Below are 13,300 nucleotides of genomic sequence, written 5' to 3' on the forward strand. Positions count from 1 at the left end.
TTACAATAGCCATTGCGAACACAGACTTTGGTGACAGATATCAGCTCAAGTTCCAGATTGGCATGTAATGGCTAGGAGGACTTGTACCAAGTACTTTTAACTTTCTGGTCATCATTTTCCTCATTTGTGAAATAGGAACAACAATCACATCTACCTAGTGGGATTAAATGAGATAATGCATGTATACACTAAAAATCCCTGGCACATAGTAAGTGCTTTGTAAACATCAGCAAAAATATTATTAACATTGTATCTAGTCCTGAGCTTAATTAAGGGACTTTTGTTGCTGACTCATATCCAATTCATGATCCATTTGGCTTAGCCTTAAGCTACTTTTGTTCATTATTTGTTCTCAGTAAGTATCTGCCAGCATGATACTGATGTCTCTATTTTTCCTTTCTAAATGTACCAGGCTATTTTTATTCCTACTCATTGACCCTTTGTCTCCTCCAGATTTCTGCAAAGTCTGTGCTTCTGAGAATCAGTTAAAAGTTTTCATTTTTGTTTTTTGGGTTTGTTTTTTTTCAGTGATGCTGTGAGGCAAGAGATAAGAAGCTGCCTTGTATCATTGTTAAAATATTCCATCTCTGAGCTCTAACAACTAATGCCTCTTCTGGATTCATTGCGGTTCCTAGGTTTTCAGGAAGCTGGCATAGCCACAAAACTCTTTGATCCTTATTTCATGAATAGCAATATATTGAAAGGTAATTCCTCAAATCTGATCATGAACCTAATTTGATCCTCTCCCATTGCCAATAATATGGAAGGGAAGGGGAGGGTGCCAGCTCCACTCTGGGATGCTAATATAATAACCAGCACATCATATTAATTTTCTGTGGCATTTCATTTGCCCAAAGAGATTTCATGCTTATTGTCTCATTTGATATTCAAACCACCTCGACAGTAGGTTGGGTAAGAATTACTTATGCTTATTTTGTAAGAAACTGAAGTAAGGAAAAGTGAATAATTTGCCCAAGTCAAACAAAAGGTCAGTGGCAGTGCCACAAACAGACCTTGGTTCTCCAAATTTACAACTGGAGGCTCTTCAGTTTGGCCAGACTGCTAAACATGGCAGGAGAGGGCTATACTCTCAGAATTAGGGCAGAATGGCACCGCCCTCTCTTTCTTCCATCACGCTGGGGTCTAGGACCACCCACCTACATAGGCAGCTTCTCTTTGTGCCCCCAGTAGTGAATCGGCAGTTAGTCCCTGAAGGTTCCAGAAAGGTCCACAGCAGGGACATTGGGTATCAGTCAACTGGTTTTCAAGGGATGAAACCAAACTTTGGGGTAGGAACATAAAATCTCAGGCACTTAATGGGCCTCATGTTGTTAATCATGAATGACAATTTTCAGAATTTGAGCCCAGTCTGCCTCTTGGCTATACTATTCTTAAGCAAAATCATTAATCATCCTATACTCCTAGGGATCAGAGGCCCATATGTGGTTGAGTATCTGTAATCCATGTTTTAGTCGCCTCAGGTATAATTTACAAGCAATTCTTTGCAGAAATGAGCCATTTTTCTAGATAGTGTCTTAATGCGGACTTGAACTGAACAAGTGTTTTACTGAGGTTGGCAGGAATCTTAAATTTGAGCTCTGCGACCTGTAATAGAATATTCTCACCTTTCTTACCTCTCTCCCCCTCTCCTCATTCACCTTCTGCCTCTGTTATTTTTGCTTGCTCAGCATCCCTTTCTCCATTTATTTGAGGAATCACTCCTCCTCCATTCCATGTGGTTCTAGTGGGGCTGCCAATCATAAGATTTCTTTCACTTTCTTCAGTAGGGTGCAAATGTGTCCAAGTTAGCTCAATCAGCCTCTCTCTCCCACAGGTCATGTGGTAAATGCATGGCTGACTTTACAAGAAATCACCAAGTTGTTTTCCAAAATGGTCATACCATTTTACATTCCTACTAGCAATGTATAAGGTGAGGCCAGCTACATAATTTGCTGGACCCAGTGCAAAATAAAATGTGGGGTCTGTTGTTCAAAAAGCAGGACATATAAAACTTCTTCTTCTGCAATCTCTTTCTTGGCTTGTCATGTGGTTTTTACTTGCTATTCATACTATTAATTACTAGCATGAATTTCACTGCTATTTCATCTTTATACCACACAATGCCAATGTATTATATATATATTTTTTATTTTCTGTATATTATGATGTTTTGACATCTTAAAAAGCCCTTTCTGGCTGGAGAGAGACTGAGCTAGCCAATTCATACTCTCCTGGGACCATTAACCATAGATTGTCCCCTGGGCCAGAGAGCTACTCATCTGATATGGGACCTAGCTGAACGTAAACTTCCACAGAAACAAAAACAAAACACAAAAACCCTGTCAAGTGCAGCTGCACACCATCCCTGTGACTGTTGATCTTGTTACTGCTAGTCTGGGTGCTTTCATTGGTTTACAATCCAGAGGCCTAATCCCTCCAAGTAAGCCATTGTATCAATCAAATGTGGCAAATGCTGAGACCCACATCAACTCCAGTGGGTACCCACTTGCAAAGGATACCCCAGGCCCACATCCCTGGCCCAGGAGCTCATCTGTTGGAGATGACATCGCCTCAGATGACCTGGCCCCAGCCCAAGACTCACCGTTGGAGATGACTTTGCCACCTATGCCAGAGACAACTTCACCCTGGACACTGAGATCTCCACCCAAACAATGCCCACGGACTGCCTCTCCTAAGACCAAATGGGACACAGGACATTTTTGCTTTTCTTCCTTTGATATTAGGGATTCTACTATGTTTCTTAGCTCACTGTCTGCTTAGCCCATGCTCCTGGTATATTTCTTGCTGTCTGCTCAAATTACATCCCTACACTCCCATGCCCAAAGGGAAATCTGGTAGGAGTTACTACTACTTGTGCCATTCTAAAAATTAATGCAGAATACTGTTTTCCCCAGCAGGCACCTGCCTCATATCAGTCAACACCATGACCCCCAGTGCCTTCTCCTAGGACCACCTCCAGCTTTCTACCACGATCTCCCACCTTGCGTCTCAGACCGTGACCACCAAAACCACTCTTTCTCCTGGGTTACACACACAACCACGAATCTTTACATATACTTTACTAACTTATCATTTCATACACTTCAACAACATAACTGCCAGACCTGCCACATTGACCTGAGCATATTTCTAACTCACTTAACAACTCCAGCAAGATATTCTTTAACCCCGAAAATTTCAGATTTATTTTTCTTGGCTAATGCCATATAAATAGGAAACTTAGTTATGGGCCAGCCTGTAGAGACTTTTTGTACTTCTGCTTGTGTTCCTCCTCTCTCCTCTCATAATAAAATGTTTTCTATGTGTTTAGGGCAATTTACACCCTACTCTCTAAAAATCTCTACTATCATCACTCTAAACTTTCCTTAATATGATGTTAAAACATCAGAGGACAAATTGTATTGTATATATATATTTTTAATATTTTCTGTATATTATGATGTTTTGACATCTTAAAAAACCTTTCTGGCTGGGGAGAGACTGCCCTCCTAGGCTAGCCAATCCTTGGAGATGGCAAAGAACTCAGCTGGGAGCATGTCCTTTGATGTGCAAAATAACCATCCAGAGCCACACCTCCTCAATCCAGCCCATACACCCCAATAGGCAATATTCTTCTGCCTTTATCATCCCAGGTCCCAGCCAAGTAGGGACCACCCCTATAGCCCAAAGCCCACAGAAATTATTCAAAGGGGCCAGTCCTAAATTGTTTACCTGCCCTGTTGTACCTTTCCTGAAGAAAGTCCAGTAAAGGCTGCGGCCGAAGTACTCCACCCCTGCTTCTGTTTTCTGCCTCTTGACCACCCGGGTGTCCTTCTCATACGGCCCTGTGTGGCGGGCCTCCTGTCTCTAGGACCTGTGAGTAGAGTACATTTTGTTTTTTCCTGAGCCTCTCCTCTGTCTCCTCTTGTGGCTGTTCCTGACCCTCTCATAAAAGAATACAAAACAACCAGTTTTAGATGTAAAGAGAGTTTAGCTTGTATGGGGAATCACTGAAATTACACAATTTGGATTTCACAGCTCATATATTTACTTAGCTCTTATGAAAAGAGTGAAAACATTGCACAAAACTAACTCAACTGTTGTTATTTTCACTTCTTGATTCATGCAAATTCTAGCAACTCTCTACCGTAGGCTTACTGAGTGAGAAGGACTGAAAGGCAGAGGAACTCCAGGTGCCTGGTCTTGCTCTTTCCTTTCATGTCATTGTTCTCAGTGTAAGCAGCTGGCTAACACAGAGGGGAACACAAGTGAAAAAGGACATGATAGAGGTCTTTGGTGTTTCGTGTTTCTTAGAATGCTATGCCAGCTTTCTTCATTCAAAGCAAGTTCTGGTTCAAATGGGAAGAGTGGCCTCTTGAGTAGGGTTGCTAGAGTTAGCAAATAAAAATACAAGATAAACACTTAAATCTGGATCTTAGATAACAACAAATCATTTTTTAGTATAAGTGTGACCCAAATATTGCATGGGACATACTGTATTTTATCTGGCAACCCTCTACCTTGGGGCTCTCAGTGCCCCTGCTTCCTCAGTCATAGATGTAACATGATTACTTTTGAAAAAAATTGTAGTGAGATATATGTAACATGAAATTCACTGTATTAACCATTTTTAAATGTACATTCAGTGGCATTAACTACATTTATATTGTGCTCCCATCACCTACAGAACTCTTTATCTTGCAAAACTGAAACTCCATATCCATTAAACACGAACTCTCCATTTCCCTCTCCCCCCAGCCCCTAGCAACCACCATTCTACTTTCTATCTCTATGAATTTAGCTACTCTAAGCACTTTATAAGAGTGGGATCAGTATTTTTCATAGTATTCTAAAGTCCTTTTGTGACTGGCTATTTCACTTAGCATGATGTTTTCAAGGCCACCCATGATGTAGCATATGTCAGAAATTCTTTCCTTTTTAAGGCTGAAAAATATTCCCTTCTATATATATGCCACATTTTGTTTAACCATTCTTCCACTGATTGACACTTGAATTGCTTCTGCATTTTAGCTATTGGAAATAATGCTGCTATGAACATGAGAGTACAAAGTCTATGCTTTCCATTCTTTTGGGTGTATACCCAGAAGTGGAATTGTGGGATCGTATGGAAATTCTATTTTTAATTTTCCGAGGAATAACATGATTAGTTTTTACTTGCTGAATTCCCATGCATTGTGTCCACCAGAATTCTGTGCTCATGGGACACTGCAAACACTATGTACCAATGGTGTGGCAGGGAACAAGCAGGTATATTATATCTCCTCTGCTCACGTGCGTTTTCCATTGTTTCATGGGCTTCACTTACAAAACACTAGTTCAAAGGTAAAATTATTATTAAGAATGTCCAGACAGTGACAGCAGAGCATTAAATCAAGTGGGCCCTTCTGAGCGTGGTGCCCAGGAGGGCAGCCTGGTATGAGAGTTCCAATTGCTCCACATTCTCCCTATCAGTATCGTCAGGGTCTTTGATTTTAGCCATTCGTATGGATGTGAAATGGTATCTCATTGTAGTTTTAATTTGAATTTCCATGATGGTTAATGATGTTGACTAGCTTTTTCTGTACTGCTGGCTCTTTATACATCTTCTTTATCTCTGTCTATATATAATTACATATCTTTGCCTGTTTATTTCCCATTGGCTTTTCTTCTTATCTTCTTCTTATATGTGTGTGGATACACATATATAGGTATATGTAGATTGATAGGTGTTCTTTCTCAGTCTCTAACTTGCTTTTTCATTTTCTTAATGGTATCTTTGAAGGAGAACGTTTTTAACTTCGAGGAAGTCCAAATTATCAATGTTTTTCTTTTATGGTTCATGCTTTTTTGTGTCCCAGGAATCTTTGCCTATTCCAAGGTCACAGAGATTTCCTTCTTCCTTTTCCTCTTCCTCCTCCTCCTTCTTCTTCTTTAGATTTTATGTTTAAATTTATGATCCATTTTGAGTCTATTTTTTAGTGTGGTGGGAGGTAAGGCTCCAGATTAACTTTGTTTATTTTTGCATATGGATACTCAATTGTTTCAGCACTATATGTTGAAAAGACTGTCCTCCCCAGTGAACTTCTTTAGTGAAAATTAGTTGAACACGTATGTGTGAGTCTGTTTCTAGATTCTCTATTCTATTGCATCGTTCTATATATCTATTCTTATGCCATTCCATACTGTTTTGGCTATTCTAGGTCCTTTGTGTCTTCATATAAATTTTAGAATCAGCTTGTTAATTTCTATGTAAAAGAATGTTGAGATTTTGATTGGGAAAGCATTGAATCTATGGATCAATTTGTGGAGAATTGATGTCTTAACAATATTGAATCTTCCAATCTGTCAACATGGTATATATCTGCATTTATTTAGGTCTTCTTAATTTCTCTCAGCAATGATTTGTATTTTTTAGTGTAATTTGCATACTTGTTAAATTTATGCCTAAGTATTTCAAGTTGTTTGAATTTATTGTAAATGTTATTTATTTATATATTTTTTTGTGAGGAGGACCAGCCCTGACCTAACATCCAATGCCAATCCTCCTCTTTTTTGCTGAGGAAGACTGGCCCTGGGCTAACATCCGTGACCATCTTCCTCTACTTTATATGGGACGCCGCCACAGAATGGCTTAATGAGCGGTGCGTCGGTGCACGCCCGGGATCCGAACCAGCGAACCCTGGGCCGCCGCAGCAGAGCACGCGTACTTAACCGCTTGTGCCACCAGGCCGGCCCCTGTACCACATTTTTGTTCTCATTTTAGACCCCGCCCACTTATAGTGGAATTTAAGTTTCAACTCAGCATACCCCCTTAGGGACCCAACAAAATTTAAAAATAAGAATCACTAAGAAGGAGATTACCATCACAGGATACAAATTTGGTTCCAACCAAAACAATGCCAGAAACACTTCCAGCAATCATTAAGAAGGTCTTCAGAAATAAGACTGAAGTTGATCTGCAGCCAAATAAAAATCAGAATTCTTCTGAGTCTTAAAGGCAAACATGCCTAAAATAAATACACAAACTTAAATGATCATTTTGCAATAAAACATCCTAATAAGAAAGCCAAAATGAAGGACAGACCTCAAATGTTAATTACAAAATGCATCACTTTCCCAAAAATGGAGAGGTTGTCGTCAGATAATTCAGTCCACCAATGAATTTTCAACATTACAGTGTCAGCAGCAGAGACTCTAGGAAAGCTGAACTGAGAAAAACACATTTTTTTTCATTTTCTATGTCAGGAAATTGGAATGAAAATTGGTTAGGTTTATTTACAGTATCTCAGTTACATCTATATTTCAGAAACAGCAGCACAGTATATGAATGGAAATTACACCTTCCTATTCCCAGCTCACAGACTGCATGTGGAGAGGCTGAATTTAGACCAACAGAAAAGGGTGAAATTTAAGTTAAGTGAATAAGAACAAATGCCTTGATGACCTTCACCTGCTGCAGCATCCTCCAGATTTTGCTTACAGGTTGCCACAGCCTGGGGCTCTGTGAGTGACTCAGGTAAACTCAGTCACAGCAAGCTACACGGTGTTTAGCTCTGGGTTTTGTAGCTGTAGAGATGGACATTGCATGAAGTGGCTCTTGTGTTCCAAACAGCTTCACGTTATTTCTGAAAAGGCAGTCTGTGGGATCGAGACCTTCCTTTGGAGCACTACAGGGTCAGACTTTCCTGTTCCCAGTTATCCGGCTGCCGTTCCTGTGAGAAACCAGCCTTGGACTGGGCACTCCTGCCTTCTAAGTGCCTTGCTTATCCTCTACATCTGCCTTTTGGTTCCTTCTTGCTTTACCAGATCTTTGCAGATAGCGTGGAAAGCTGCCAGAGCTGTGCTACCCCATTGCCGCTGATTCCTAATCTTCTCTGAGCCTTTGAGAAGACGTCTATGTAACAACTAGAATAAAACACCCAGATTGTGCCCTCCCCACAGCCCTACGCCCAAACCGAAAGGCTTACTTGCCCCAGTTCTCCCTCTCATCCGGATGCCGTGGTGTCAGCAGGAATTTATAGAATGTCTACCCGTCTAGCCGTTATTTATCTAAGTCCACTCATCTTGGAAGGCTCTACTTTTTCCAGGAAGACATCTTTGCTAACTCTAACAGAAACTGTTCTCCCTCAGGGCTAGAACAAGATCTTCACAGGACTGTGGCTCTGAAAAGGTTTTGGTGCTCCTCCATTATAATTCAAAATAAAAACAACTCTAAAACATAAAATATGTGTACAAAGATCTAATGAGTTCTACCCACCATAAGTGCCACTTAGATGATTTTTTTAGAAATACCAAACTTTTTCAAAAATTATTTTGGTACCCGTGATTTGATGACACTCAAGACAACGCTAAGGCTGTTGGCTCATCCACCCGTTTCCTTCACTACAAGGAACGAAGTAAGAGATTAGGGACTTTGGCTGATTAATTACTGTATCTCTGAAGCCTAGAATAGCACTCACATATAAATAGGTGTTCAATTTGTTTAACTAATGAGTAAAAGGGAAATCTTCTAGCTGTCTTCAAATATTTTAAGAACTTTATGTGGTAGGTGTGTAGGTGGGGATACCAGCTTGGGTTTTCTCCTATGCTTCTTAAGACAAAGACCTACATATGGAAACCACTGGGACTGAACATGAATTTTCTGACATTTAGAGTTGGTCAACATTACCCTTGGCAGCCTTGTAAAATAGTGACAACTCCATCAGTGGAAATACTCAGTTAGAGGAGCATCTGTCAGGGAATTCCTTCTGTTAGAAAGGAGTTGGAAGAGATGACTGTGGTAGGCAAAATAACGCTGCTCCAAAGATGTCCATGTCCTAATCGCTAGAATCTGTGAATGTGACCTTACATGGCAAAAGGGACTATGTACATGTGATTAAGATAAAGACTTTAAAATGGGGACGTTATTCTGGATTATTGGGAGGAGGGGCAATCTAATCACATGTGTCCTTAAAATCAGAGAACCTTTCCCAGCTGAGGTCAGAGTCAGAGGATGATGTGAAGAAGGGTCAGAGAGGTAAAACACTGCTGGCTTTGAAGGAGGAGGAAGGGGGACACAAACCGAGGAATACGATTAACCTCTAAAAGGTTGAAAAGGTAAGAAGAGATTCCCTCCCATAGCCTCCAGAAAGGAACACAGACCTGCTATCACTTTGATTTTTTTGACTTGTGTTGGAATTCTAATGTACAGAATTGTAAGATAATAAATTGTGTGTGTTCAACCCCTCAAGTTTGTTGGAAAACTAATACAATGACCTTTAAGGTTATTTTCCAGATCTAAGATTCCATAATGCTAAATTATTGCAGGAGGGAGTGGATTAGAACCAGGAAAACAATTCCAAAGGGAGGGTTATTAAGCACAGAGGTGGTTTATCAAGCCGATTGAGAAATCCCTATCTCCAAGAAGCTTCAAGATGGGAACAGATGAATGTGACCTGTCTGGAACTCACGCTCAAGTTCCATCACCCAAGAGTCCTGGGGATGACCTAAATGAATTCCTACTCCCTGGAGTCTATAAAAGGAGCCCAGAAGTGAAAACAGGCAGGATTTCTATACGACTGGGCAAATTGCCCTTAAATGGAAACAATTTCCCTTCTGAAAGCTTTGGGGTTTTAGGTGAAAACGTCCAAATTGAAGCAATTTAAAACCTCCATTTCCTATTTGGCATGAGATATAAAATTTCACGTGAACATACAGATACATAAACAACGTAGCCATTCATATTATTCCCAAACTGAGCCTGTCATTTGATTTTGAGTGATGGAGCAAGGCTGCATATTTCCACCCAAGGGTCTATTACAACAGGAACCATTTTGATTACATCTTAAATTTAAGAAAATTCCCTTCTACCTCAGGGGAGTGCAGGTCTTTGAGTCTGCCAATCAGTTTTCACACAACTGGAACCCTCTCCAGGGATCTGTTCTGACTTGCCCAACTAAGGCCCCCACAGAGAGGGAGAGAATAGCTGCAGATTTCACTCAAAACTCCCCCTGGTCTGCACTTCTGTGTGTCACCTGCCTCTGGTTTCAAGGAAGTCAGCAGGCGTGTCTTAAGCAGTGACTGGAAGGTCCTGCTCTTTTTCGGTTACATTTTGGAAAGTAAAATGTAAATTCAGTTGGACTGTTGATAATTCCAGGAGTAGCTACTCAGCCGTATGTGGTATGAGGGCTCTCTCTGAAAGCGATCAGGAGCATTTGACTACAGATTTGCTCAAGAGTCAGCTTCCCCTGCTGCGTGGCACAATTAAGTTCATGTCTACCTTGGTTTATACGGAGGTGGAGAGGGAGTGGATGTGCAGGGTTGCTAATGGCATAATCGCCTCCCTTGCACCATCAGCATTTCTCATCTGTCCTCGTGCGCTAACCAGTTCACTCATGTAGACTCTAGTTTCACATCAGCGACGATGATGCCACTTCATCTCAGAGCTGCTCCATCTATGCTGGAAGTCTCTGTCAGCCAGGAGACACCATTATGACCGGCTGGATGGTGGCCTGCAAATGACCAGCTACGCTCCCTAGAATTCCTAGCCCTCGGACATTAACCCTGTTTCATCCAGAGGAAATTCAAGTCGAGACCTATCGAGTCTTGTTTTAGGTCACCTGCCAACTTCTAGTCCTATTTTTTGATCCCTAGTCCAGTCCCTAGCACTGTTGTCCATGCTGGTTTCAAACAGGGCTGAGGCTAAACATTTCAGAGAGCGAGCTAGCATCTTGGTTGAGAGAACAGCCTGTGGCGTCCAAGAGATCTGGGTTTGAATCCTAACTTCCGTTTATTGGCAATGTGACCTTGGTAAATTACTTAACCATGAATTTACCCACCAAGCCAGTGAACAAACTTCCAGAATTTAGCCTAAACCCTGGGAACGGAAACCCAAGAAGTACTCGGGTAATCTTTATTTTTTAACCAGTCCATCAGATGGGGACAGGGAAGGGTGGATTGAATGTGGCTCAGAAGAGTTAGAAATTAACTGAGATCCGGAAAATTAAGAGGCGTGATATTTCTTGCACACCAGGGCTGACACTCTTACCAGCTACACCGGACACCCGGACAACTTTCGTGTTCCGCGATCCCCAAAGCTATCGGCCTTGCCTGACCACCAAACGTGCAGCTCTTCTTCGGCCGGCTTAATTTTCTAGGCCTTTTCCCTTCCTGTTCGTCTCCTGCCAGGTCGCCAGTCCGAAGGCTGGGATCCCCTGCGCTGCAGCCAGGGCCAGAGGCGCCCGCGGCGGCGGGACAAGCTGCCCCCAGGCCGGTGCCCAGCGGGCTGCAGACACAGAGGGCGCGAGCACGGCCCCGGCCCCGGATCTCAGGCCAGGCAACGCTCTCGAGGAGTCCCTGCACTGAGGCCGCGGGTCCGCCCGCGGGCAGGTGAGAGGCAAGGGCGCGGGGGCAGACACCTGACGCTTCCGCGCTGTCCCCGGGTCAGGACTCTAGCGACCCCGGCTGTGCCTTCAGCACCTCCGCAGACGGACTTTCGGTGGACCGAGGCGCCGCGACAGCCGAGCGGGCGACGGTGGCCGAGGAGGCCCAACCCTAACGTTCGGCCGGGTCAGGGTCCGCACAGACGGGTGTGCGCGTGCGCGAGTCCGTGCGGGCGCGCCCACGAGTCTGTGTGTGCGCGCGCGCGCGCCCTGAGACTTGGCTCAAACAGCGGCGGAGCTGTCCACAGGCCAGGCGATGGGTGCGGAGTCCCGGAGGCTGCAGAGCAGGGTGACGCCACCTGCCGGGCCCAGGTAGCACGCGACGTCCCTGAGCACACCCAGCTCCCCAGCTCTGCGCCCAAACTGGCGCACCGCGGCCGGCTGGACCGCCCTGTGGAGAAAGACGGACCATGAACTCAGCTCACCATCTGGACTTTTTTTTTTTTTTAATTTATTCATTTTTTCCCCCCCAAAGCCCCAGTAGATAGTTGTATGTCATAGGTTCACATCCTTCTAGTTGCTGTACGTGGGACTCGGCCTCGGTTGGACGGAGAAGTGGTGCCTCGGGGCACGCCCGGGATCTGAACCTGGGCCGCCAGCATCAGAGCGCGCGCACTTAACCGCTAAGCCACGGAGCTGGCCCCGCCATCTAGATTTTTAATTGTTCAAAGCTGCACGCGCTCTGGCGTTGCAAACGCAGCGCTCCAGATCTGTCAGATTTCCCGACATTTCCAGAAATGTCTTTATTTTTTTTCTTTTTTTGCTCTGTTTTGAAATCTTCCTCTGCAGTGTGTACGTTATGACCCTCTGACACGTTTTAGACAACCTACGGCAATAAAAAATTGAAATGGGAGCTTCGGTAAATGACTTGAATTTTTACCCTTAATTAAAACCTGCCACTGGCTCCCTCATTGCATTTTTGGATAAAATCTAAAATCCACGTGGTCTCCAGCCTCTGCGTGATCTGTCCGCAGAGGCCCAGTCTAAACCCACCCAGCTTCACTGGCTCCCTCCTCACAGTTTCCAGTCACATGGACCTTTTCCAGTTCTTCAAGGAGACAAGCTTTTCCTGCCTCAGCTGAGACTTTTGCACTGTTTCCTATGACTGAAAGATTCCTCCTCTTCCTCTTTCTGCCTACCTCATTCTCATCCTTTAGATTTCAGCTTAAATGTCACTTCCTGGGAAGGGCCTTCACTGATCTCTGAAAACTTTATTTTCCTTGACACTTAACATAATGTATCATTTAAAAAAATGTATCTTGTGTATTTGTTCAATGCCTATGTTTACTAGAGTGTAAATTGAGTGAGGGCAGAACCATGTCTCTTTTGCCTGTATTTTCAGAACCTAGCAGCAGCTGGGACACAATGGATATTCCTTATATATTATTGAATGTAGGAAGGAACTTTCAAAGATTTGATTATAGACCTTTGATTTGGGGAAGGTGCAAGGTTCGCAGTTTTCGGTAGAGGAGACAAGTTTAGAATCTTGGCCTCTCAATATTTTTGATGGTACATTACTTTCAGTGACAGCTCTTTTTTATTCATTTTTTTTAGTGTGCACTCCAAATATATGTATATTTATTTACAAATTATAAAAATAATGCATGCTCACATATGTTTATATATTATTATAAAGCACACCAAAGAGAAGCTTTAAAAAGCTAAGATAAAAATAATAGCTACAAATAAAAGTTCTAAACTGTTTTTCCTGCACTGCACTTTGGAGCACACTATGTAGGTAACTTGTGAAAAGAGGGCTGCCCTCTCCTGGTAGAGGGCAGCTAAAGACGTTTGCTTTGGATTGCCTGCATTCTGCAGGATTCCACAGGTTTACTGTTTTGTGGCTTATGTGGTTGGGTCCTCGTAGCATACACAGGTCT

At 42.9% G+C, this 13,300-nt stretch overlaps 1 long non-coding RNA gene across 1 annotated transcript in view; it reads right to left on the reverse strand.

Moving 5' to 3' along the window:
* Positions 1–11,536, reverse strand: part of LOC147916190 (uncharacterized) — a 21,503-nt gene extending 9,967 nt beyond the window's left edge. The window contains exon 1 of the long non-coding RNA XR_015553494.1: positions 11,027–11,536. This is a non-coding gene — a long non-coding RNA (uncharacterized LOC147916190). The remainder of the gene's footprint in view (positions 1–11,026) is intronic.
* Between the last annotated feature and the right edge of the window lie 1,764 nt (positions 11,537–13,300).

This window comes from Ceratotherium simum, chromosome 10 (assembly GCF_057802395.1).
Source record: "Ceratotherium simum simum isolate JZ-2026a chromosome 10, ASM5780239v1, whole genome shotgun sequence".
Classification (NCBI taxonomy): Eukaryota; Metazoa; Chordata; class Mammalia; order Perissodactyla; family Rhinocerotidae; genus Ceratotherium; species Ceratotherium simum.